We start from the raw sequence: 24,753 nt of genomic DNA, 5'->3' as shown, positions 1-24,753 counted from the left end.
TACGCCGCTGCTCTACCACTTGAGCTATCGTGACCTCGATCCACTCGGACGCCAACTTCCCATCTCAACCGCACCTTTTGAGAGAGATGGGAAGTTGGTGTCCGAGTGGATCGAGGTGACGATATCTCAAGCGGTAGAGTAGCGGCGTATCAAGCCGAAGATCGTGGGTTCGAATCCCGCTCGTGCCATTGACTTTTTTATCTCAAATAAAAACCTTAATTAATTGTAAAATATAAATAATAATGAACAGTACTAATGACGTAAAATGATTCAATAATTTACTTTTGTTAAGACTAAAAACAAACAAGCCAAGGTTGTCAGAAAGGAATCGTTTCTGATTAAAAAAAACAAGTCTTATGTATTTAATAACCCACCAAGCTATATAATTACAAACAGTGCTAACTTTTTTATGCCTTTCTTAATTGAATTAAATATAAATTGCCTTTTTATCCACAAGAGCTGATTTCCTGGTTTCATGGCTGTTCAAAAGGAAAAGCCGAAATGTCGTTAAGCCCTGCCAGTAATACAAGGATGTAATGAGTCCCCCCTCACGTCCCCACAGACGACATTGAGTCCTTTCTTAGCCTGATTTAACACCCGGGACCCCTGTTCAGATAAAACAAGGAATAAAAGTGTCAATAAGGCTTTCAGACCCTCCCTGAGGGATTATCCGACCCTTATGGAAGACCCTCTTTCCTTATCTCCTATATGCCAATATTCAAGTCCTCTCCGTACAATTCCTTTCCAATCACCACCGCAAATAAAAACCCCTTTCATATATTTTTCATTCATCCGCTTGCCAATTTTGCATGATATAAACAATTTCTTGGGTGAAAATATCTTGAGGATTAGACAGGAAAAAGCCTCTTTGTTCAATTTATCAAATTACCAACCTAAAATACCTCAATCACCAAAAAATTGATCGTTTAAAATAACTTCATTTTGAACACCGATATTTTTATCTGCATTGTGAAAAAAAATTCCAACTCCAACCTAAACGTTCAATTTAATTTAATAATTAAATTACAATTTTTAAGGTTTTAAGTTTAAGGTTTTTACTTCAGATAAAAAAGTCAATGGCACGAGCGGGATTCGAACCCACGACCTTCGGCTAAATACATCGCTGCTCTACCACTTGAGCTATCATGACCTCGATCCACTCGGACAACAACTTCCCATCTCAACCGCACCTTTTGAATTTTCCCTCCTTTTTGCCATTTTTCAAATGTCGTGTAATCGGACTGGATTCTCGACGACAAAAGCCGAAGATCGTGGGTTCGAATCCCGCTCGTGCCATTGACTTTGTTATCTCAACTAAAAACCTTAATTAATTGTAATATATTAATTTGTCAAGCGGACCACGAAATTAGTGAATTTAATAATTAAACTAAAATCACAATCCATGAAGAAAATGTAACCAATGAATTCAACAGAACATTGTTTTACCCTATCCTCTTGACAATTTCCCCTATTATACTTAACAAAAATGCCAGAATATTGTATTCATTGTATGCCTGCAACCGAGTGAAATTGAGTATAATTAAAAAAAAGAAAAAGACTGTAAACACATAAAACACATCCTTACAACCCGTTCCACCGCCAACTTGTAATGGAAGTTCTGAATTTTCCCTCTGGATTTATATTTCAAAAGCCTCTTACATAAAGTAACGAGGATTTTCTTGAATTAGAAAAAAAAACTCTTAGGAAAGATCTGAAAGTGCTTCACTAAGATTTCATTCAGCCCCTGTGTCTATTGAAGAAACTATATTTGGCCTTATTCACTGGATTCACTTGGCACAAACGCACAAAACGTTTTCAAACTCAGCATTTATAAAATCCTGTTCTATTATACTACAATAAACAATAATGTATATTAAAAGTTATTTATTAAAGGTACCATAATTATTATTAACGTAGGCGATATAAGAAGGCCATATTTCCTAAGCTGACGGTTCTGGGTTCGAATCCCGTCCAAGCCCATGGAATTGTTATTGAGACTCGTATTACAACAGGTCGATTGTATTGATATAAACTTATTGATTAACAATTAGTATAATTTAATAAGGGAGAGAGTGAGAGAAAGCGAGAGAGGGAAGGGCAATAGAGACAGGGGAGGAAAAATAAAGGTAGAGAGATCATAAAAGAGATTAAAGTAGTATAATTCAGTTGAAGTCATTCTTTGTATTTACCAGATACACTGATATACATGGTTTCATCAGAGAGTCAATTATTGTATAGATTGATGATTATAAAGAATCTGTTTAGCATAGATTGACGCATCGAAAAAAAAAAGTTTTCAAAACGATAAACCTTCTTCTTTATTAAATCGATTTAGTTTCGTGGTCCGATTGACCAAATAAATTATTTTCAATTAATCAATCTTTATGCAAGGTATTGGTCGATATAAAAAAGTCACGCCGCTGCTCTACTACTTGAGCCACAGTGTCTTGAAAAATTGCAAAAAAGGAAGGAAAATTCAAAAAGTGTGGTTGAGATGGGAAGTTAGTGTCCCGATGGATCGAAGCCACGATAGCTCAAGTGGTTAGATCATTGGCGTATTGAGACGAAGGTCGTGGGTTCGAAACCCGCTCGTGACACTGACTTTTTACCTCAACCAAGACCTTATATAAAAAGGATAATTAATTGAAATTCCTCCTTATAAAAAATTCTACGTTGCTACTAATCGTTAATCTATTTAAAATTGCTGAAGGCTATCCAATTTTGAACAAATTGTGCTGACGTACTGCGACAATTTCAAGTTTAAAATGTTTAAAAACTTGACTTTTTTTATGAATTTTTAGTTGGATTTATTGGCTTATATTAGTCCTTACTTTTTAATAAGTTTGAACGAACTTTTTGAATAGGTAATTAGTACAGTTGAAAGGTAAATTGTTGTTTCTAATTGTGTAAATTGAGAGAGAAGAGTGAGAGAAAGATATTGAAACAGCATTGAATAAAGAAGAATAAGTGCTGAGGAAAAAGGAGAGGTAAAAAGGGGAGATTGATTGAAAATACATAATCCAGGTAGATAATGAAATTGAGATTGAAATTGAGAGAGAGAAAGAGGGTGAGAGGGAGGAGAGCAGTGAGAGAGGGAGAGGGAGAGATTGAAACACCGTTGAATAAAGAAGAATAAGAGCTGAGGAAAAAGGAGAGGTAGAAAGGGGAGATTCATGGAAAATACATAATCTAGGTAGATAATGAGATTGAGAGAGAGAGAGAGAGGGAGAGGGAGGAAGAGGGAGGAAGAGAGAGAGAGAGAGAGAGAGAGAGTGAGAGAGAGAGAGAGAGAGAGAGAGGGTGAGAGGGGGGAGAGTAGTGAGAGAGGGAGAGGGAGAGATTGAAACACCGTTGAATAAAGAAGAATAAGTGCTGAGGAAAAAGGAGAGATTCATGGAAAATACATAATCTAGGTAGATAATGAGATTGATTGAGAGAGAGAGTGAGAGAGAGAGAGAGAGAGAGAGAGAGAGAGACAGACAGACAGACAGAGAGCGAGTAGTGAGAGAGAGATTGAAACACCGTTGAATAAAGTAGAATAAGTGCTGAGGAAAAAGGAATAAAATCAAAAAGGAGAGGTAGAAAAGGGGTGACATGACGGTCGGTCCGACTGAAAAATTAAATTTAACCGTGTGCGTCTCTTCTTGAAATGTTTATCCGACCCCGGCCCACTAGGATTTAAATGGGGGGCATATTTCGCTGTAGAACGGGCTGCGGCTGAGCCCTTTACTTACCCTTGCCCTTCTCAAAGGGCCGGCCCACCCTTTAAGAGGGCGACTCGGCCAAATGGGCCTCTGTTTGTTCCCGACCACGTGTATCGCAAATATTTCCCCTATTCGAGCAAACCTCTCTCAAAGGTTTTGCCATTATTTCATCTGGCACGGCTTTGACCCTTGTTGAAAGGGACTCAAAAGCCGACAAGTGACAACATCAGCCCGCAAACCTACCTTTACGATTACGATACCTACAAAACAGAAGAGAAAACAAATTAAAATGAAAACGGTGCCTTTTCTTAGAAAACCTATGGGACACAAAGAATATCTGATATTCCAATAAAACTTGTTCAATAAATAAACTCCAATGAACCGCATGTAAGTAGCAGGTATGTAATAGCACAATAAGTAAACATGATTTGTAAATACAATACCATGAAAATGTAAAGACATAGCATGATCTTTCTTTTCTTTTCTTTTGCTATTACCAAATATATTTTTAATTATATTTTTTAGGTACAGAGGCTTTTTATATTATACTTTATTGCAACAATCAATTCAGCTTAGTTTATTGTTGTTTCAATTATATATTTATAAGTATTTTTTCATGTCTTCTTAATTATACACAATTTTTTCGAAGTGAAAAATTTGTGTCAGAAAAAAATGTCTTAAAAGGCTGGATTTGAACCCACGAGCTTCGGCTAAATACGCCGCTGCTCCAGCCACTTGAACTCCGCGAGCCGAAAATGGTGGGTTCTAATCCCGCTTGTCAGACAATTTTTTCATTTCAAACAAAATTGTATATAATTAATTGAGTGTATGTATTTTGAGTTATTTAAGTTGTTCATTTTAGTTATAACCAGCTATCAGCGCAATTACTGTTTTTTTTATTTTGATGCTTGCTTATGTCGGAGAAAGAAAAAAGCTATGTAAGGTTAAACTTAGTGTAAATTTTACTACTACAACAATTACGGGCAATAAATAATAAAAAATAAATCTTCCAGTTACACATTTTATTTCAAAATGTTATACAAGTGAGAAAAGAAATTTGGGCAATTATTAATGCAGATATGTAATATCAACTACAAATTAAAACAACTGTATTACAGATTAATGAAAAAAGTGAAAAATTTAGAGAGAAGTCGAAAGTGAAAAGGTCGATAGTCCGTACAAATCGAAGAAGTAACGGAGACTATAACCTTTCGTCGGAAAATCACGTAGAAAAAACAGAGATTAAGATAAATATAGATCGATAGATACATAGGGATAGACAGAGGTATACAAATGGGCGCGCAGAGATAGTTACGGAGAGAGAGAGAGAGAGAGAGAGAGAGAGAGAGAGAGAGAGAGAGAGAGANAAATATATATATGTACATATGTAACGTTTCGATTTGAATGTACCGCCATGCCCCTCCACACACATCTGACAGTGAAAGGAGTAGGGGTAGGAAAGGGCTATTTTTTTCGGTCAAAAAAAAATTACCTTTCTGTCCTCCGTGGGTTAAGAGCTGTCTATTAGTAATAAAGAAAAATTTTGGTGTGTACACAATTCAAGTGAGTAAATTTTATATTTTGACGTTTTATAATTTGACGAAAATTTTCCTACATATTTCACTTCGCTCAGTAGTACAAATTTACTGAATTTTAGATCGTGGAAAAGTTAATAGTCTTCAGTAGTAGTACCAGTGCGGTATGGATTATTATCGGCTATAGATTTATTTTATATTAAAGAAATATTTTTTTAGTTGAGAAACCGTTAGTGCAGTCCTTTACTTCGCTTGGCTAGACTGTATCCTTTCTAAAAAATTTTCCTTTTCTCATGCTTGACGGGACGTCGAGTATACACCAAGGGAAACATGAAAATAGGACCTGCCAACTCGCATCTTCACGTTAAAAAGGAATTTCAAACTCTCGAGTTTCTCGGAGGTCGTTCTATGCATTATGAAATAGGAGTGGTACACATTACAGCGAGCTTTCTCAACGCTTATCTAGAAATTTTTTGAATTAATCGAGCGAAGGTCAAAGTCCGAAAGAAAGCTCAGAATGGAAACCATTTAAATAAATCAAAGGGGGAATGAATTTTAACGACTATTTAAAGAAAAGAAGGGGGAAAGAAAACTCATAAAGCTTCGATTCAATACTACTTTTGTGGTAGAATTACATAAAGTTGAACTTTTATGACTAAGAAATGTAAAGCGTTTCGTTGAATATTCTCGAAGAGGAGACGAGAGCAGAAAGAAAAAATAGGCGTGGAAGCTCTTGCTTCAAGTTTTCACATAAATTTCAAAAGGGTCTTTTGTGAGGGAGCGTCTTCTCCCCTCAAACAGTAGAATTGCTTGTATAAGTTATACGGATAATCTCACGTGAGCCTGGGGTGAGTGTATAAACCAGAATTGCCTTTATTCGAATGTTTGAAGCTATGAGCATTGAATCATGAGATCAAACGTCCCGGGCTGATCACCTAGATTCCGACGTGCCTTTCTGATCTACGTTCGATTTTCGTCAACGCGGCTTTTCAATGGGAAGAATGCCTTGATTCTGAGCGTTTCCAGACATTTCTCCGTTGCTTACTTGGAAAAATGTTTTATTTCATTTCGACCTCGGCAAACGCTTCTTTTCAACCTTCTTCCCTCTCGGGAGTTCCGCTCCGTAATAAAACATAAAAGGACGCTTAATATCTTAGAGAAAACTTTTCTCTTTATACCATTCGAGTCGAAAAGATTATTAGATAATGTGATGTTTTTAGTTATTCCTAAATGATAAATTGGAATTAAAAATTTATCAGAGTAAACTATTATCTTACATTATTCAGAAATCGTGAGATGCGGTCTGGTGTGATGAAGGTTTCAGAAAAACATTTTCTTTATCGTGCCAACGTTTCGATCTTTATTGAGATCANAAAATATACCAGAAATCCGGAAATAAAATCACATATTTAAACCTATATGGATGATTATTCAGAAATCGTGAAATGCGGTCTGGTGTGAATTAGGTTTCAGAAAAACATTTTCTTTATCGTGCCAACGTTTCGATCTTTATTGAGATCATCTTCAGGGCCTGGGATTTGCAAACATTGTTTACATTTAAAAAATACATTTAGGGTGTGGAAAAGTGAAGTTATACAATAGAAAAAGAGTAGAAATACTTTGATTGAATATAAAAAATATATTTTGCATTGTATAAATGCACTTTTCCACGTCCAAAATGTATTTGTTAAATGTAAACAATGTATGTAAATCCCAGGCCCTGAAGATGATCTCAATAAAGATCGAAACGTTGGCACGAAAAAGAAAATGTTTTTCTGAAACCTACTTCACACCAGACCGCATCTCACGATTTATGAATAATTATCGATTAACGGTCACTAATCACCACACATATTAACTTAAACCAAATCAAATTTAATTACCTTTACTTAGCGATTCTTCATATAATTTAGAGAGTAATAACAATCATATACATTTTTCTCGTTTAGTTAAATATTTTTCAATAAAACAAACCTGATTTGTCGGTAATTTAAATAATACATCAAACCAAGCGAGTAATGAATGATAACGAATTGAATATGAAACGGCACTGATTACAAATGAATTTTTCCTTTCAATTTTAAACCTAATTTAAACGTTTAATTATTCGCCATTGGAAAATGTCAATTTAAATGCGAATGATTAGAACTAAAGACCGCTCGCCGACAACAAATTTATCTTAAGCATAATTCCAGGTTCCATTCCAACCTTGGAGTGGTTTTTGAATTTCGGTGAATCAGGACCAATTGTAAACATTGATTGGAGGGGCTAATTCTTAGAAGAAAGGTTTTCTTTCCTCGATTAAGAAGTAAGCTCTCTCTCCTACGAAAATTAAATGGTTAATTTCAAATTAAAAAGGGTTAAATTTATGTCAAAAAAAGTTAAATTGTAATTTAAAAGGGTTAATTTCAAGTTGAAAATGGCCAATTTGAAATTAAACAAAGATTATTTGGAAGTTAAACAGGATTATTAAGAAATCTAAAAAATAAGGTTATTTTAATTTAAAAAAAAGGCTGATTCAAGGTTATAAAGGTAAATGTTATGTTTAAAAGAGTAATTTAAATTTTAAAAAGTTTAATTTGAAGTTAAAAAAAGATTAATTTTCAATTTAAAAAAGATTTTTTGACGTTAAATACGGTTAACTTAAAATGGTTCTTATCAGTCAAACTGGATTAATTTGTCCTTGAAAAAGGTGAATTTCAATAAGGTTAATTTCAAATTTTAAAAAAATGAACTTAAAAGAAGGTTAATTTGGCATTAAAAAAGGTTAATTCATAATTAAAAATAGGAGAATTTGAAAATTAAAAAAAGCTCATTTGAAATTTAAAAAAGTTGATTTGAAGTTAAACAGAGTTAAGTTGTAATTTTGAAAAAGTTAATTTGAAGTTTAAAAGAGTAAATTTGAATTAAAAAAAGGTTAATTTGAAATTAAATACGTTTAATTTGAACTTGGAAAAAGGTTAATCTGGAATTAAAAGAGATTAATTAAAATGAAAAAAAGGTCCATTTAAAATTAAAAATAGGTGGATTTGAAATTTTAAAAAAGGTTAATTTAAAATTAAAAATAGGTGAATTTGAAAATTGAAAAAAGCTCATTTGAAATTAAAAAAGGTTGATTTGAAGTTAAACAGAGTTAAGTTGTAATTTTGAAAAAGTTAATTTGAAGTTACAATTGGTAAATTTGAAGTTTAAAAGAGTAAATTTGAATTAAAAAAAGGTTAATTTGAAATTAAATACGTTTAATTTGAACATGGAAAAAGGTTAATCTGGAATTTAAAAAATTAATTAAAATGAAAAAAAGGTCTATTTAAAATTAAAAATAGGTGAATTTGAAATTTAAAAAAGGTTAATTAAAATTAAAAAAGGTTAATTTAAAATTAAAAATAGGTGAATATGAAAATTAAAAAAACTAATTTGAAATGAAAAAAAGGTTGAATTGGAGTTAGAGTTAAGCTGAAATTGGGAAAAGTTAATTGAAAATTAAAAATTGTAAATGTGAAGTTTAAAAGAGTAAATTTGAAATTAAACAGGTTAATTTGGAAATAAATACGGTTTTTCGAACTTGTAAAAAGATTAATTTGAAATTAAAAATAAGTGAATTTTAAGTTTAGAAGGGTAAATTTGAAATTAAAAAGGTTAATTGGAAGTAAAAAATGGGTAATTTGATCTTTAAAAGGGTAAATTTAAAATTATAACGGTTGATTTGAACAAAAATTTCGTAATTTGAAGAAAAAATGGTATAATGTTTCAGACATTTAGAGGAAGGTTGTGTGCCCCACCAAGTTGAATGTAATTCCGTGGTTCCATATAAAGAGCGTGTAGCCACCCTATCTGAGAATTTTGGTTGAGCACGGGAGGGAGTATCTCGGTCCCCTGTTCCGATTTTTAGAGGAAATAGTGTTGGTTTATTGCATATAACACTGCTAGTTTTGTGTATTTAGCGAGTGTTGAGAGTGAATGTGAGAAGGCCGATTTTCAACCCACTTTAAACGGTTAATTAAGCGACATTGGAAAATGTCAATTCAAATAGTAACGATTAAAACTAGAGATGAGAAGGATCACTCATGCAAGTCCATCACGGTTGAGAACGGAGAGAGAGAGAGAGAGAGAGAGAGAGAGAGAGAGAGAGAGAGAGAGAGANAGAGAGTGAGAGAGAGAGAAATCAAGAATTGTATATAGCGAAGCCACCCGGATAGTAGGTGTGTCCGAGAGGGAGATTTTTCTAAGAAAAACAAAGAATTCTTACGAGCCCGGTACGACAAACCCAATCAAAAACTACCACAGGATAAATAGCCGAGAACGATACTTGTACGCAGGTAAGCGTAGTTTTTCGTTTACAGCAACTTTGCCGATACCGCCTTTCCAGCTAGGTCTTTTTATTATTTCTGTACGTGATTTTCTTTGCAATTTGTTGACAGGAGAATAAAAAAAGGAAATCTTCCTAAAATGAGAAAATATCGAATTTACAATAGAAAATAAAAGTAATCTTTTAAACAATAAACATTTTCTTTAAAACACGATATAAAGAAAATATATTATCAACGATTCGGATTTGATTTAAAGAATCTATCAATCAAGTACCCTAAATCAATTCAAAATACCGTTTTAAACGTATATTTTTAAATCATTAATCCAAATTTTGCATGGACGGTTTAAAATCAAAGAAATAGTGAAAATATTACAATTTCCTTTATTTTTAGCTGTTTGAGGATTAATTATTATTCCTAGAACTAGATACAAACATGTTCCTTGTTTTCAATGATGGGTCAGGCAAATTTTAAGCCCAAGTCAACCTGGCCCATTAGTTAAGGTGCTTAGAGAGGCTCGCTAAAAAAAAATGTCCCATGGACCAGGAAATACATATGTATTTTTGTTAAAAGTTGAACGTTTACTAGTTATATGTTAAACAAAAAGAAAATGTATGTGTAGGTATAAAAACTTATTGAAACGAAAAATAATGAACCAAAGCCCTGTGATGTTAAAAACAAAAACTTTCACAAAGAAAACTTAAATAATAAGATTTATTAATAAATAACAAGAAAACAACATTGTTTTATAGCTTTCTATTAATTAAGGTTTTTCGTTGAGATAAAAAAGTCAGTGTCACGAGCGGGATTCGAACCCACGACGTTCGGCTAAATACGCCGCTGCTCCAAACCACTGGAGCTATCGTGACCTCGATCCAATACGCCGCTGCTCTACCAGTTGAATCCTGACAATAGCTCAAGTGGTAGAGTAGCGGCGTATCAAGCCGAAGATCGTGGGTTCGAATCCCGCTCGTGACACTGACTTTTTTATCCCAACGAAAAACCTTAATTAATTGAATGGTATTAATTGGTCAAGCGGATCACGAAAACTAGTGAATTTAATTGTTTTATAGCTTGGAGAGGGAAAAGGGGATTATTTCAAATTACAAATAAGGAAAATCTAATGTTCTTCAAACGGATACGCAAATTTTATTGGAATCAGTCTAACAGCTGAGAGCCAAAAACCATTCCAAAATAATTTTAAAAAATCCTATGTTCAACTTTAAATAGTTGAAACATAAAAAACAAAATTATTAATCGTTTTTACTCCATAGTAGCTTGGATTTAAGCTTAAAATATTTTGTTGAAATCGTGATGAGCGGTCAGGAATAAAGTATTTTAGAAAAACTAATTTATTAACTATTATTTTTTTCGCCGACGTTTCAATCTTTATTCGGGTCGTATTTAAGGGCATGAATTGTCGTACTGCTCTTGTGGTTTTATATTTATTTCGTTTGAAATAGTTGCAATAACACACCACAAGAATACCATCACTGCCCTGAAGATGACCCGAATAAAGGTCGAAACGTCTGCAAAAAAAATTAAAAAGGTGTTTTTCTACGATATTTCATTCCTGACCGCTCTTCAATGATAGAGGTCTATCCTGTATAAAAGCTAACATTTCGATAATAAATAATAAATTCTACATGTATACGAGTAAGGTGGACTAGAAGAAAGAAAATTTTGAGAAAAATAACTAGTAGATTGAAATAGGAACACAATTAATCATAGTGTCATTAAAAAATTTGCCATAATATTGCAATCAGGGCTTTTATTTATAAGTTACATTAACTTTAAACATACATTCACGGGGTTATAACACAAACGAACTCCTCAATAAATCCCATTTTAAGTTTAGAAGACATTAACCTATAAATCGCTTTTAGTAAACTATCGCAGATAAAAATTTAAAGAGCTGTTTACAAACAAAAAATGTATTTCGTTCTTGCTTTCATTTTAAAAACTTTAAAATTAGTTCAAACAAACCAATGTGTTTTAGAAAAACTACTAAAATATAAAATTTTCAAATAAGACTTTTTTACAGCAATGAAATATTTTGATTTTAATTTATATTCGTGTATTAAGCTTCCTTAATATTTGTATATCCTTATGTTATCATATGCAATTATGTTATCATATTATGTTAGCATTAATGCATTATCATATGCAACACGGACTTTGCAAAACTAATTTCATCTGGTTTTATTGGCGTATTAAGTTGGGTGGTTAGAACTGTAGCAAAAACAATGTTGAATCCTCAAAAGTAGTTCTACTCAAGTATGATCTCTTAGCAAAAACAATAAAAAAGGAAACTGTTTTGAGTTCGAGTTATATTCATGCATAATATGTTCGTCAAAAATAAGCATGTTCAAGAGTTCAATATTAGTTGTAAAAACCAACATGTTTTAAAAAGACCATAAAAACAAATAATATTTTTAATAAGGAACTGTATCAAGAATAGACTATTTTTACTACGAGTTGTCGAAACTTTTTAATTGGGTGAGTAGAAATGTACCATTTTGACATCAAATACAATACATGCATTCTTAAAAACCTAAAAATATATTTTTTCCTTTTAAAAAATAAAATAATTGTTCAGATATATCAAGGAATATGATAGGGGTATTATCTGAAAATATTATCGAGAAAAATCATATTTTCTTCTCATAATCTTCAATTTCATATTCTCTTCAAATAATCACAAATTTTACACGAACAGCTCTACCAGGTGAGTGTTTAAACCTATCTAATAATTTCTCAAAATCCTACTATGAATAATTTTAAGTATTTTTTCACTCCGTTTTTAACAGACTCACGTTTAATTTCTATCAACAAATTCCTTTTTTCAACGTCTGACTCGCTTATTATAAGCCGAATTTATCAGCACCATTCCCATTTTCTTTGCGATCGGTCAGCCAACAATTCTAAGCCCTTTCCAACCTGGCCCATTAGCTCAGTTGGTTAGAGCGTCGTGCTAATAACGCGAAGGTCGCGGGTTCGATCCCCTCATGGGCCACTAATTTTTTTTTAAAGCTGTATTTATGTTTTTTACCATAAATATTAATTAATAAAATAATTGAAAGGATACTGTACGATCTCTACATCAAAAACAAGCGTAATTTTAACTTAAAACCAATTCTACTAAACTAATATTTTTTATACTAAAACGATTAAATATTTCATAAGTACTTGACACCAAAAATGAACCATTTCAATTTCGTGTTATTTCGGCGTTTTCGTTGCAATTATGATGTCCATATCAAATAAAACATAATTGAAATCTCAACACTAGTTGTACTACCTAATGTCCCTTAAAAAACTATAAAACCAACCAAAATATGCAACAAGCACTAGTCAAAATTAATTTCCTTTCGGGTTATAGAGTAGGCATGTAAGATATCTCCATCAAGAATAAGCATGTTTAAGACCCAATATTAGTAATAAACTTTTTAAAAATGTTTTAATCTAAAAATAAACAATGTATACGTTGTGAAGTTCAAAAAAAATCTCAAATCGCAAATGAAAAATAAATTAATTTTTTAGATTTGTTAAGACAAGAAAAAGAAAGTTGATCAAAAACATGCATTCTTAAAACCTTAAAAATATATTTTTACCCAAAAGTAAATAATATAAACGTTGTCAAGTTCTATCAAAAACAAAACAGAAATCGCAAATGAAAAAATAAAATAATTGTTCAGACATCTTAAGGCAAGGATAGTAAAAAGCGGATTATTTAAAACTATATTGAGAAAAATATAATTTTCTTCAAATGATCACAAATTTTACTCAAACGGCTGTACCAGCTGAGTATTTAAATCTATCTAGAATAATTTCTAAAACTCCTACTATGAATTAATTTTAAGTATTTTTCCACACCATTAACGGACTCAGACGGAATATAAATTTAAATTTCTTTGAACATGAAATATTAAAACAAATTCCGTTTTTCAACGTCTGACTCACTTATTATCAGTCGAATTTATAAGCAGTATTCCCATTTTCTTTGAGATCTGTCAGCCAACAATTCTAAGCGCTTTCCAACCTGGCCCATTAGCTCAGTTGGTTAGAGCGTCGTGCTAATAACGCGAAGGTCGCGGGTTCGATCCCCTCATGGGCCACTAATTTTTTTTTAAGCTGTAATTGCTTTTGTCCTAATATGTATTAATTAATAGTTCATATTTTATTGAAATAGTTTTTTTATAGGTTGAGGCTCGTTTCTTTAAGCTTTACTTGCAGTGGATAGCGGGTTCTGAACAAAAATACTTCAATTAGAGTTTCAGCAGGATCGCTAAATTCGTTAAAGTTTGTGATTTTATGTAAAAATAATAATATTAGTTCTAAACATCAATATGTTTTAAAAAGATCATAAATACAAATAATATTTTTATTAAGGAACTGTCTTCAAGAACAGACTATTTTTACTTCGACTTGTCGAAGTGTTATAATTGGGTAAGTAGATGTACGATTTTGACATCAAAAACATTCATTATTAAAATTTTATAAATTTATTCTTACCTACAAATAAAAAATGTAAACGACGTGAAATTTTTATCAAAAATAAAGCACAAATCGCAAATGAAAAATAAAATAATTGTTCAGTTATCTATGGATTATTTAAAACTGTAATAGACAAAAATCCTATTTTTTTTTCAAATAATCGCAAAGTTTACTCGAACGGCTCTACCAGCTGAGTGTTTAAACCTATTCACAATTATTTCTAAAAATCCTACTATGAATAATTTTTCCAAACCGTTGCTTTTTCAACGTCTGCCTAGCTGATTGTAAGCCGAACTTATAAGCAGTATTCCAATTTTCTTTAAGACTTTTTTTTTCACTCCCTTGTTAACACGTTTAATTTCTATCAACAAATTCCTTTTTTCAACGTCTGAGATCTGTCTGTCAACAATTCTAAACCCTTTCCAACCTGGCCCATTAGCTCAGTTGGTTAGAGCGTCGTGCTAATAACGGGAAGGTCGCGGGTTCGATCCCCTCATGGGCCACTAATTTTTTTTTAAGTTGTAATTTTGTTTTTTTGCTAATATGTATTAATTAATAGTTAATATGTTATTACTAACCTTATTAAAATAGTTTATTTATAGGTTGAGACTAGTTTCTTTAAACTTTACTTACAGAGCTTAGTGTGTTCTGGTTAACAACAGTTCACTTATAGTTTCAATACAATACAATATTGCTAAATTTCCTATATGCTTATGATTTTTTATGATATGTATTAGCTTAAGGGAGAACGCTTAGAGTTTAAGATATTCAAATTATGGTAGAAAAACTAGATTCTGTATAGTAATGAACATAGTTCAATTATACGTATTTATATTTAATTTTTCGTTGCACTAGCGATAAGATTTAGACACATTTTATTTTCAACTTGAAAAATAACCAATTAAACCATAAAATTAAAATAATGAATAAAATGTATGCTGACATGTTCTCCATGGAAGAAAAATTAATGTAGGCTAAATTAAAACGCTAAAATTGTAGTTGAACTATTAAACTGTAAAAAGATAGTAAAATAATTAAACGTCTCATTTTTTCTGCTAATTTTACCATTAGAATAAAGAAAAATGAAACATATACATCAATAATTCTATTTAAAAATTACTAAGGCAATTAAACAAAAAAAATTATCATAAAAATAACATAAAATCATACAGTATATTTTATATTAGTTGATTTAAAGTTTTTAGGTAATTAGCTTAATTGGTAATTTTACCAGTAGCAACATATTTTTATTAATTTTCCCTAATGAATAGAAAAAAGCTTTTTTCTACGCGATAACAACATTATCAAATAATTAATTTTCTATGAACAAGTTGCACTATTTAATTTCATTTTCCTGTCCCACTAATTTATTTTATTTTATCTAAGTAAAAACAGGGAAAAGAACCCTAAATTGTTTTCACAATAAACATGTATACAATTTAAATCACGCCTTCTTTTAATATTTCAGCACCTTTGACGATTATTTTAAATAAACTTTTAAGTACTTTGATAAATAGATTTCACCTTAATTGCTATAGTAAAGCTGGCTTTTAATTAACACCAGACACCGGGTTGGCTCTCTTTATCAAAATCTCGTAAAATTAATTGGTATAGGCTGTTTTCAGTCTTTACACCAGTTGTTAATCATTGGGTTGGTTTCAATAAAATGTTAACAGTGCGTTTTGTTGTAATGACGTCTTTCCGAAAGTATCGGTTTTATAAACCTTTTAAAAATACAATGGGGCTTTTATTAGACGTGGACTTATTTTTACGGCGTTTAACATTAAAATTCAATTCTCGTACCTGGAAGCCATTATTTGTTTATTACTTTACTTCCGAGGAGAAACGTATCACTTTTAATAATTATGTTCCCACGCACATTCACACCTATTAAACGTATACTTCCTGTCAGCATAAATTTCATTCATTCTTTTAATTTTATGGTTTAATTGGTTATTTTCAAGGTTCAAATAAAATCAATGTGCCTAAATCTTATCTGCTGTACAAAGAAAAATATAAATACACACATAATTGAACTGTGCACATTGTTAAACGTATCTACTTTTTCTACCATAATTTAATTAAACTATTTTAATAAGGTTAGTAATAACATATTAACTATTAATTAATACATATTAGCAAAAAAACAAAATTACAACTTTAAAAAAAATTAGTGGCCCATGAGGGGATCGAACCCGCGACCTTCGCGTTATTAGCACGACGCTCTAACCAACTGAGCTAATGGGCCAGGTTGGAAAGGGCTTAGAATTGTTGGCTGACAGATCTCAAAGAAAATGGGAATGTTGCTTATAAATTCGACTGATAATAAGTGAGTCAGACGTTGAAAAAAGGAATTTGTTGATAGAAATTAAACGTGTTAACAAGGGAGTGAAAAAATACTTAAAATTATTCATAGTAGGATTTTGAGAAATTATTCTGGATAGGTTTAAACACTCAGCTGGTATAGCTGTTCGAATAAAATTTGTGATTATTTGAAGAAAATTATATTTTTCTCAATTATAGTTTTGAATAATCCGCTTTTTACTATCCTTGCCTTAAGATGTGTGAACAATTATTCTATTTTTTCACTTGCGATTTGTGTTTTATTTTTGATAGAACTTCACAACGTTTATACTATTTACTTTTGGGCAAAAATATATTTTTAAGGTTTTAAGAATGCATGTTTTTGATCAACTTTCTCTTTCCTTGTCTTAATAAATCTAAACAATTAATTTATTTTTCATTTGCGATTTGAGTTTTTTTTTTAACTTCACAATGTTTACTTTATTTATTTTTAGGTTAAAACATTTTTTAAAAGTTTATTACTAATATTGGGTCTTAAACATGCTTATTCTTGATGGAGACATCTTACATGCCTACTCTATAACCCAAAAGGAAATTAATTTTGACTAGTCCTTTTTGCATATTTTGTTTGCTTTTATTGTTTTTTTTAAGGGACATTAGGTAGTATAACTAGTGTTGAGATTTTAATTATGTTTTATTTGATATGGACATCATAATTGCAACGAAAACGCCGAAATAACACGAAATTAAAATGGTTCATTTTTGGTGTCAAGTACTTACGAAATATTTAATCGTTTTAATATAAAAAATATTAGTTTAGTAGAATTAGTTTTAAGTTAAAATTATGCTCGTTTTTGATGTAGAGATCGTACAGTATCCTCTCAATTATTTTATTAATTAATATTTATGGTAAAAAACATAATTACAGCTTAAAAAAAAATAGTGGCCCATGAGGGGATCGAACCCGCGACCTTCGCGTTATTAGCACGACGCTCTAACCAACTGAGCTAATGGGCCAGGTTGGAAAGGGTTTAGAATTGTTGGCTGACAGATCGCAAAGAAAATGGGATTGTTGCTTATAAATTCGGCTTATAATAAGCGAGTCAGACGTTGTAAAAGGGAATTTGGTCTAATTTCACGTTGATAGAATTCTAAACGTGAATCCGTTAAACAAAGGTGTGGAAAAATATTTAAATCATTCATAGTAGGTTTTTTAGTAATTATTATGCATAAGTTTAAACACTCACCTGGTTGAGCTGTTTGAGTAAAATTTGTGATTTATTTGAAGAAAATATGATTTTTCTCAATTATAATTTTAAATAATCCGCTTTTTCCTATCCTTGCCTTAAGACGTCTGTAAAATTATTTAATTTTTTCATTTAAGATTTGTGTTTTAGTTTTGATTGAACTTGTTCATTTTTGGTGTTAAGTCCTTACGAAATATTTAATCGTTTTAGTATAAAAAATATTAGTTTAGTAGAATTCGTATTAAGTTAAAATTATGCTTGTTTTTTATGAAGAGATCGTACAGTATCCTCTCAATTATAACATAACTCGAAATTCAAATAGTTCATTGCAGTAGAAAAGTCCTTATTAGATATTTTATTTGTTTTTATAGTTTTGCTAAGACATGTACGTATAATTCAACTAGTGTTAAAGTTTCGAGAATAAAATAATAAATTAAATAAATTTTATGTTCGTAAAGAACACATTTAAAAAAATCTTAGGAGTTTGGCTTCTTTTCTAATAGCACAAGATGTCAGTAAATCAAAATATGCTGGTTAATTTATTTCGTTCCTATTTCAATCTAATAGTTATTTTTCTCATAATTTGTCAAATGTCAAGTCCTCTATTTATGGATATTTACATTCCAAAACCTCGAACCAACTTTGATTTTTTAGAAGCGTAGAATTTATTATAAGTTATTATGGTAGCACTGATACAGATGATATCTGAGATTCCTTCTCTATTGGAAGCTTAAATTGATTTTATTTTGTAGTTGAAACGTTGTACCAGTTTGTTGGTCATGCTTCAAATATTTAAATTTATTCACCGTAGGATTTTTATAATTATTGGAAAATTGTTAAAGTCTTTAGATGGCATTATTATTAAGACACTTGGCAAAATATTTTCTACATTCAAAACTGTATTTTTCTAAGAAGTATAAAAAAGTTGTTTTGATATTTTCTCCCTAGCATGGAAATTGCAGTGCAACACAACATTTGAAAGGGATTCATTAATTAAAAAACCGTTTTTAAAGCTTCAGAGCATAATTGCAACTGAAATTATTAATTGCTCCCAGACAGTAAAACCCTCGGTGAAGTGTCAGGAATCAGGTTTTTGCCGAAAGGCAAGTTTGAACACAGAATGTTACAACACTCTTAGTAAAGATGGTGTCGCTCGGTGGGCGAAGGGAGGTAAAAGCACCACGTTAATGGCCAGTCCCTCCGGAATGATTCTGCGAGAGGGGTAATTCAATGAATTCTACGTTTAGCAGAGAGGCCATCTAAGAATACGACAGATTTCTATTACGTTATAATGGGACGGAGGAGAGCCCTCCTTAATAGAAATGCTATTTCCACGCCTCCTGCACAAATACCTAAACGCCGAAACGTTTAACTGCTGGACGGGCTTCTAAGCCCGAGTAAACAGATTATGGGAAACGGATTATTAGATTTTTTCTCTCTCTTTCTGCTCACTGTTAGTAGAGGTGCATTAAGGAAATCCTTTTCTGCCAATTAATTTCCCCTCGCACTTTAGGTTCGAGATGCATAAAATCTTCTTAACCTTATTAAAACTAAGCACTCCTTATAAAACGAAGGGATTTCAACTTAATAATAGGCAAAAGTTTAAATCGAACATTTACAAAGTAAACAAAAATCCACCTAAACCCGAAGCATTATACAAAAATCGTGTCATCGACAGCATATGGCACGTACCAATCGTTGCTTTAGCTTTAAGCTACCGTGGGGTCCGCCGATCCTAACTAGATAAGCAAAGAGACTTCAAGTAAATGATAGGGGAAAGTTTAAATCGAACATTTACAAAGTAAACAAAAATCCACCTACCCAAAACATTACACAAAAATCGTGTCGATCGACAGCATATGGCACGTACAAATCGTTGCTTTAGCCTAACTAGATAGGCGACGGGACTTCAAGTAAATGATAGGGAAAAGTTTAAATTGAACATTAAGAAAGAAAAAAATTCCACCTAAAGACAAAACATTCTAGAAAATCCGTGTTAATCGCCAGCATATGGCACCTACCAGTCGTTGCTTTATAGCCTAACTAGATAGGCGACGGGACTTNTACGCGACGTGTGCTTGCGTCGGATAGATGTGCACACCCCACCAAAACTTGGCAAGGCGTCGGGTAGCATCGGATAGCGTCGCATGGCGTAGCATCGGGTAAGTGTGTTTCTGGCTTTAGCTCTGGGCTTCCCAAACTGTACTCCGCCGACGCTAACTAGATAATGCGGAGGTACTTCAAGTTAAAGATCGGCTAAACTTTAATCGTACATTTAAAAAACAAAAAACAAAGAAAAGAAAAAGAAATCCACCTAAACCCAAACCATTGTACAAAAATCGTGTCTCGACAGCCTATGACACGTACGAGTCGTTACTTTAGCTCTGGGCTACGTAAACTGTGGTCCGACGACCCTAACAAGGAGGTCTGCGGGTAAACGATGATTTAAATTTTTTTAAATTCAGTGTCTTCTACTCACGACTGTGTTGGTTTACAGAGGGACTGGACTGCTTCAATAATTGGTGTGAGCAGAATCGTCTTCCTTTGAATATTAACAAATGCAAGGTAATTAAATTTTCTAAAAATATCCGACCTCGTGACTTTGATTGTTTTCACTATTTGATGGGCTGAGATTGGAAGAGGTTGACTTATCTCCGACCTTGGTGTCGTTTTCAGCAGAAAGGGTATATTTCAGTGACCATATCAAACAGATTCGTGGTAAGGCTGTACGCAATCTTGGCTTTATTACTAGGTTTTCTAGAGATTTTAAAAACATCATGGCAGTTAAAATATTATATCAATCCCTCGTTCGTAGCCATCTGGTATGTGCGAGTGTCGTGTGGTCCCCTTACTACGTTGGTGAGAGTAGCGACTTGGAAAAAGTAGAAAAGAAAGCAAACAGGATAATGGCCTTCAGATTTGGTCTTGCACACCTGAATTACTTGAAAAGACTGAACTGGCTTGGTCTTGAGTCGCTTAGCTCCCGCCATATTTTTGCCGATCTCATTTGGGGTTGGAAATTGTGGAATGGGGCCATTGATATCCTGAACTTACATTTATCGCTATGTGTGCCTCAGCGAACACTTAGGAACCATAATTTGTTCTTTCTTCCACACTACAAAACAGAATATGGACTAAATTCACCCCTACCGAGGATAATGAGATTGCTGAATTATTATTCTAATGAAATAGATGTATTTCGCGATTCCTTGAATTCAGTTAAAGTTAAATTAAAATTCAATTAATTAAGGTTTTTAAGTTGAGATAAAAAAGTCAGTGTCACGAGTGGGATTCGAACCCATGACCTTCGGCTTGATACGCCGCTGCTCTCCCTCTTGAGCTATCGTGACCTCGATCCCCATGGGCACTAACTTCCCATCTCAATCCCACCTTTTGAATTTTCCCTCCTTATTGCCATAGAGTAGCGGCGTATCAAGCCGAAGGTCGTGGGTTCGAATCCCACTCGTGACACTGACTTTTTTATCTCAACTTAAAAACTTTAATTAATTGAATGTTATTAATTGTTCAAGCGGACCACGAAAAATAGTGAATTTAGTTAAATTAAAATGTTTACTTGTCTTGAATCATTAAGCATTGTGTTTTTGTTATTATTGCTTAATTGTTCATTTGTTCTTTTTGTTATTATGTGCCTTTTTTGTCTACTTCTTTGTAGATTCTTTCTGTCGGAGTTATAATAAATAAATAAATTAATAAATTCGAGGAAAAATGGTAATTACAAAAATAGAACTGAAATAAAATCAAAAAAGGAAATCGCGGAATTGATGAGGCGGAAGGGCAACCTTCCGATGAGGACATTAATGTCGACAGGCGAAAATAAAGAACAGTCTTCAGATGAAGCGCATCAGCAGGATCCAGCATGGCAAAATTCTGCAAGTCTCCGAATAGGTGCAGGTCAAACAGCCAGTGGAAAAGCGTAACCACGACAGCTACAATTTAGGATTTATATAGGCTGAAGAAGATAAAGCTTGGTTTGTGATTTGTGCGAAAGTCTTTCTAAACATTTCAATGGTTCTAGATAAATTTCGTCGTCATTTTGAGGGTACCACTCAAAACTCAGGGAGAAACAGATTGATTTTTTCATGAGGAAGCGCACTGAACTGGCTGCTTCTCAAACCTTCGTTAAACTCATTATATCATACATTGCAAACTAATCACTAAACGCGTCTTGATAAGCTGTCGAAGGGCACAGGCTGGTAAAGCTCATACCATCGCCGAAACTCTCATGAAACCATTTGCTAACGATATTATATCTAGCGTAAGAAAAATCAGTAAAACTTACATGTACGGTGCCATTATCAAACAATACTGTCAAAAGACGGATATGTATTTGTCAAATGATTTGAAAGAATATACATCGGGGAGTGATATTGGGGTGAAAGCCCTAATCCGATTGAGGGTCGATGGTCCACCATCCTCACTCTCGTACTAAATTTATATTCACGCATATAAATACCTCCTTTTTAAAAGATAGTTCCGACTCACAGTAAGTTGTTTTGCAACGATCCGGATTTCGAGCCTTTTAGTTCATGGTGGTTGTAGAAGTCCTTCAACCTGATGATGAGCTAAAGGCTTGAAATCCGGATCGTTGCAAAACAACTTACTGTGAGTAGGAACTATCTTTTTAAAAAGGATTGAACTCCACACTCACTCCATCATTTATCGTTTCTATCCATATAAATACTTTCTCACAAATAGTTAAAACGTAAATAAATAAATTTAATATTAATAGAGCAACAGTTACCTGCAATAAACAAATGATCTTATTCAAAATTACCTCGTTCCTGTCATAAATCGAAATAGGAGACCATCAGATTGGCTGCCGTGCTCCAGCATAATTTTTATAAATGGTGTCATATACTCACTATAAGGACACTCTTGAATTATGTGGGAAACATTCAACAACCGATCCCTGCATGGAAAATAAGTGTCAGTGTGTCATCTGCGTATGGCCAATTCTGAGTCCTAATATAAATATTTATCTAATCTATACGGGGCTCATTGTACTGTGTACACCTGAAGATCCCACCCTTACACCTAAAGGACGGGCCAGTGTAATGTACTTATTCTTCTGACCTCCTCTCATTCACGCCAATAAATACATTCACCCGATATATACAAATCTCATTTATCCATGGGACCAATTATCCTAAACTAAGTTGTTTGACGCACCTGTGGAGTACTCGATATTCCTCGACAGCCACGTCCATTCATACATAACCACTCATACTAATGCATTTATACTAAAGGCTACAGAACCTCGACAGTATTTCTACAACCGAGATGCTATTGGCCTTTCCCACACAACATACTACACATATATTGTTTCCTATACTAATCCGGTGGGCCTGTGAGTTCCTGGATATTCACCCACGCAAACCACTCACGCCAGTATATATATTATGCAGGGTGGGCGACCAAGACCCGAGGGGTTAAATGCCTGGGTAGACTAGTACCCCATCCCTAAAAGGTCCGGGACTTGGTCGGCTCACGTGTCCTGCATAAACCTCTTGGACCTGTTCACAAACCCCAAGATTTTGGACCATTTTATTTCGGGGAGTGATTTGGTGATGTCCTCTCCTTCAAAGATTTCAAATCTAGACCTAGGACACCTATCACACTCTGCGAGGTAATGCCTTGCCGTTTCTTCTTTATTTCGCAAAAACGACAAAAGGGATCTGGTAGGATACCCATTACGAAGAGATTTCTTCTCAGTGGGCAGTGGCCCGTCAGAATACCTATCAGCCTCCTAATTCCCTTCCTTGAGATAGAGAATAGCCATTTCGATTCTGCTGGTTTGATCGCCTTAAAAAACTCTTTCGATTGCCTGTGTCCGGGGGATAAATTCCACTCCCTAAGGAATTGTTTCATGCCCCAGTTATTGATACTCTCTTTTGCTGTGCTCATAGAGTGATACTCCATGATACCGGTAATACCGGTTGTGGTCCGACAAAAACAGTATTAGAACCTTCTTTGGCTAGGCCATCCGCCTTTTCATTGCCATGGTGTCCTTTATGTGCTGGTATCGAAATAAGGGTCACCTTATTCTCAAACCTGAAAGAGATCCTATTGATAAGATCTATAGTTTCCTCCACCAGTCGTACTCACGCCAGTAAATACATTCATACAATTTAAGGGGTATGAACCACACGTGGGAGGTATGTATATAGCTATATACGCATTTATTGATCTTACATATGCTATAAGCTTATGTTTGGTCGCTGTTATGCCATGTCGGATGGCAGGTCGCAGATCCTTCTGCCTGGCGCTAGTTGTTCGCATTCTAAGCTATACTTCACTGTTACAACAGCGCCACACAGGGGGCAAATCCCGGGTCTCTTTCAGGAGGTGGCTGTGTTAACCGAGTGTGGCCTATCCTCAGTCGTGTTAACATGATCTTTTTCCGGAGCCTTGTTCTTGGTTTCACTGCTTTTAACTTTTCAATCATGCGACCGCAGCGGACTTTGTTATTATTAAAGCTTTTGTATTTCTACTGCAATGATTGGTTATTTTGCTTTCTTATTTGAACAAATCAATCATAAAACGGTATTTATGTAATTTTTGAACGATTCGCGTGCCGTTTTCATTTAAAAAAAATCAAAATTGCCTAGGGTTTTACACGTTTTGTTTAGCCCATTTTGAAATTTCGCCCGTAGTGAAAATATACCAGCCGATTGCCAGTTTCTATGTGTATGTAGAGCGGAAATGAATTGGTAAAAAAAGAGTAAATCCCTTGGGGCGGCCTTCTGCTTTCAAGCCCCTCGGCGCTTTTTGCCTATCAGACGCAAAGCACAAATGTCCCGCCGTTGTCCCTTTCCAACTCTGACTTTTTTTTTTAATTTTCCGAATATGAATGCAAATTGAGGTCGGACTTTTAAAGTACTCCCTTGTTTCGGATTTACATTTAAATAGCCGGCAAATTCCATTTCTTTAAAGCCGGGGAGATAACAAAAGGAAATGTATTACCGTCGAATTCGAAACTGGGCCATCAAAGAAAAAAAATCGATGCCTTATCGACAGTATTTCAACTGCTAGATAATTGTCTGAACTGATACAATCTGCTACTTCCAAGCTACAGTTTTAACCCTGCCAAAATCAACCCATTCCTTCATTATTATTTCTACAGAACTTTTTTTGAACT

At 33.4% G+C, this 24,753-nt stretch overlaps 1 protein-coding gene and 5 non-coding genes across 11 annotated transcripts in view; 3 read left to right on the top strand and 3 right to left on the bottom strand.

Moving 5' to 3' along the window:
• The window catches only part of LOC106670218 (leucine-rich repeat-containing protein 4C-like), a 509,524-nt gene that overhangs the window by 59,109 nt on the left and 425,662 nt on the right, over positions 1 to 24,753 (bottom strand). The gene's annotated exons all lie outside the window — the stretch shown is intronic.
• Positions 12,489 to 12,562, top strand: Trnai-aau. Its single transcript has one exon. It is a non-coding gene; the product is annotated as a tRNA-Ile (tRNA).
• Trnai-aau lies at positions 13,591 to 13,664 on the top strand. Its single transcript has one exon. It is a non-coding gene; the product is annotated as a tRNA-Ile (tRNA).
• On the top strand, positions 14,473 to 14,546 carry Trnai-aau. Its single transcript has one exon. It is a non-coding gene; the product is annotated as a tRNA-Ile (tRNA).
• Positions 16,218 to 16,291, bottom strand: Trnai-aau. Its single transcript has one exon. It is a non-coding gene; the product is annotated as a tRNA-Ile (tRNA).
• On the bottom strand, positions 17,291 to 17,364 carry Trnai-aau. The gene has a single exon. It is a non-coding gene; the product is annotated as a tRNA-Ile (tRNA).

This window comes from Cimex lectularius, unplaced genomic scaffold (genome assembly GCF_000648675.2).
Source record: "Cimex lectularius strain Harlan isolate CLEC.00 unplaced genomic scaffold, Clec_2.1 scaffold92, whole genome shotgun sequence".
In the NCBI taxonomy this organism is placed as follows: Eukaryota; Metazoa; Arthropoda; class Insecta; order Hemiptera; family Cimicidae; genus Cimex; species Cimex lectularius.
Note: the sequence above shows the minus strand (reverse complement) of the source record. Positions and strands in the feature narration are given on the sequence as shown.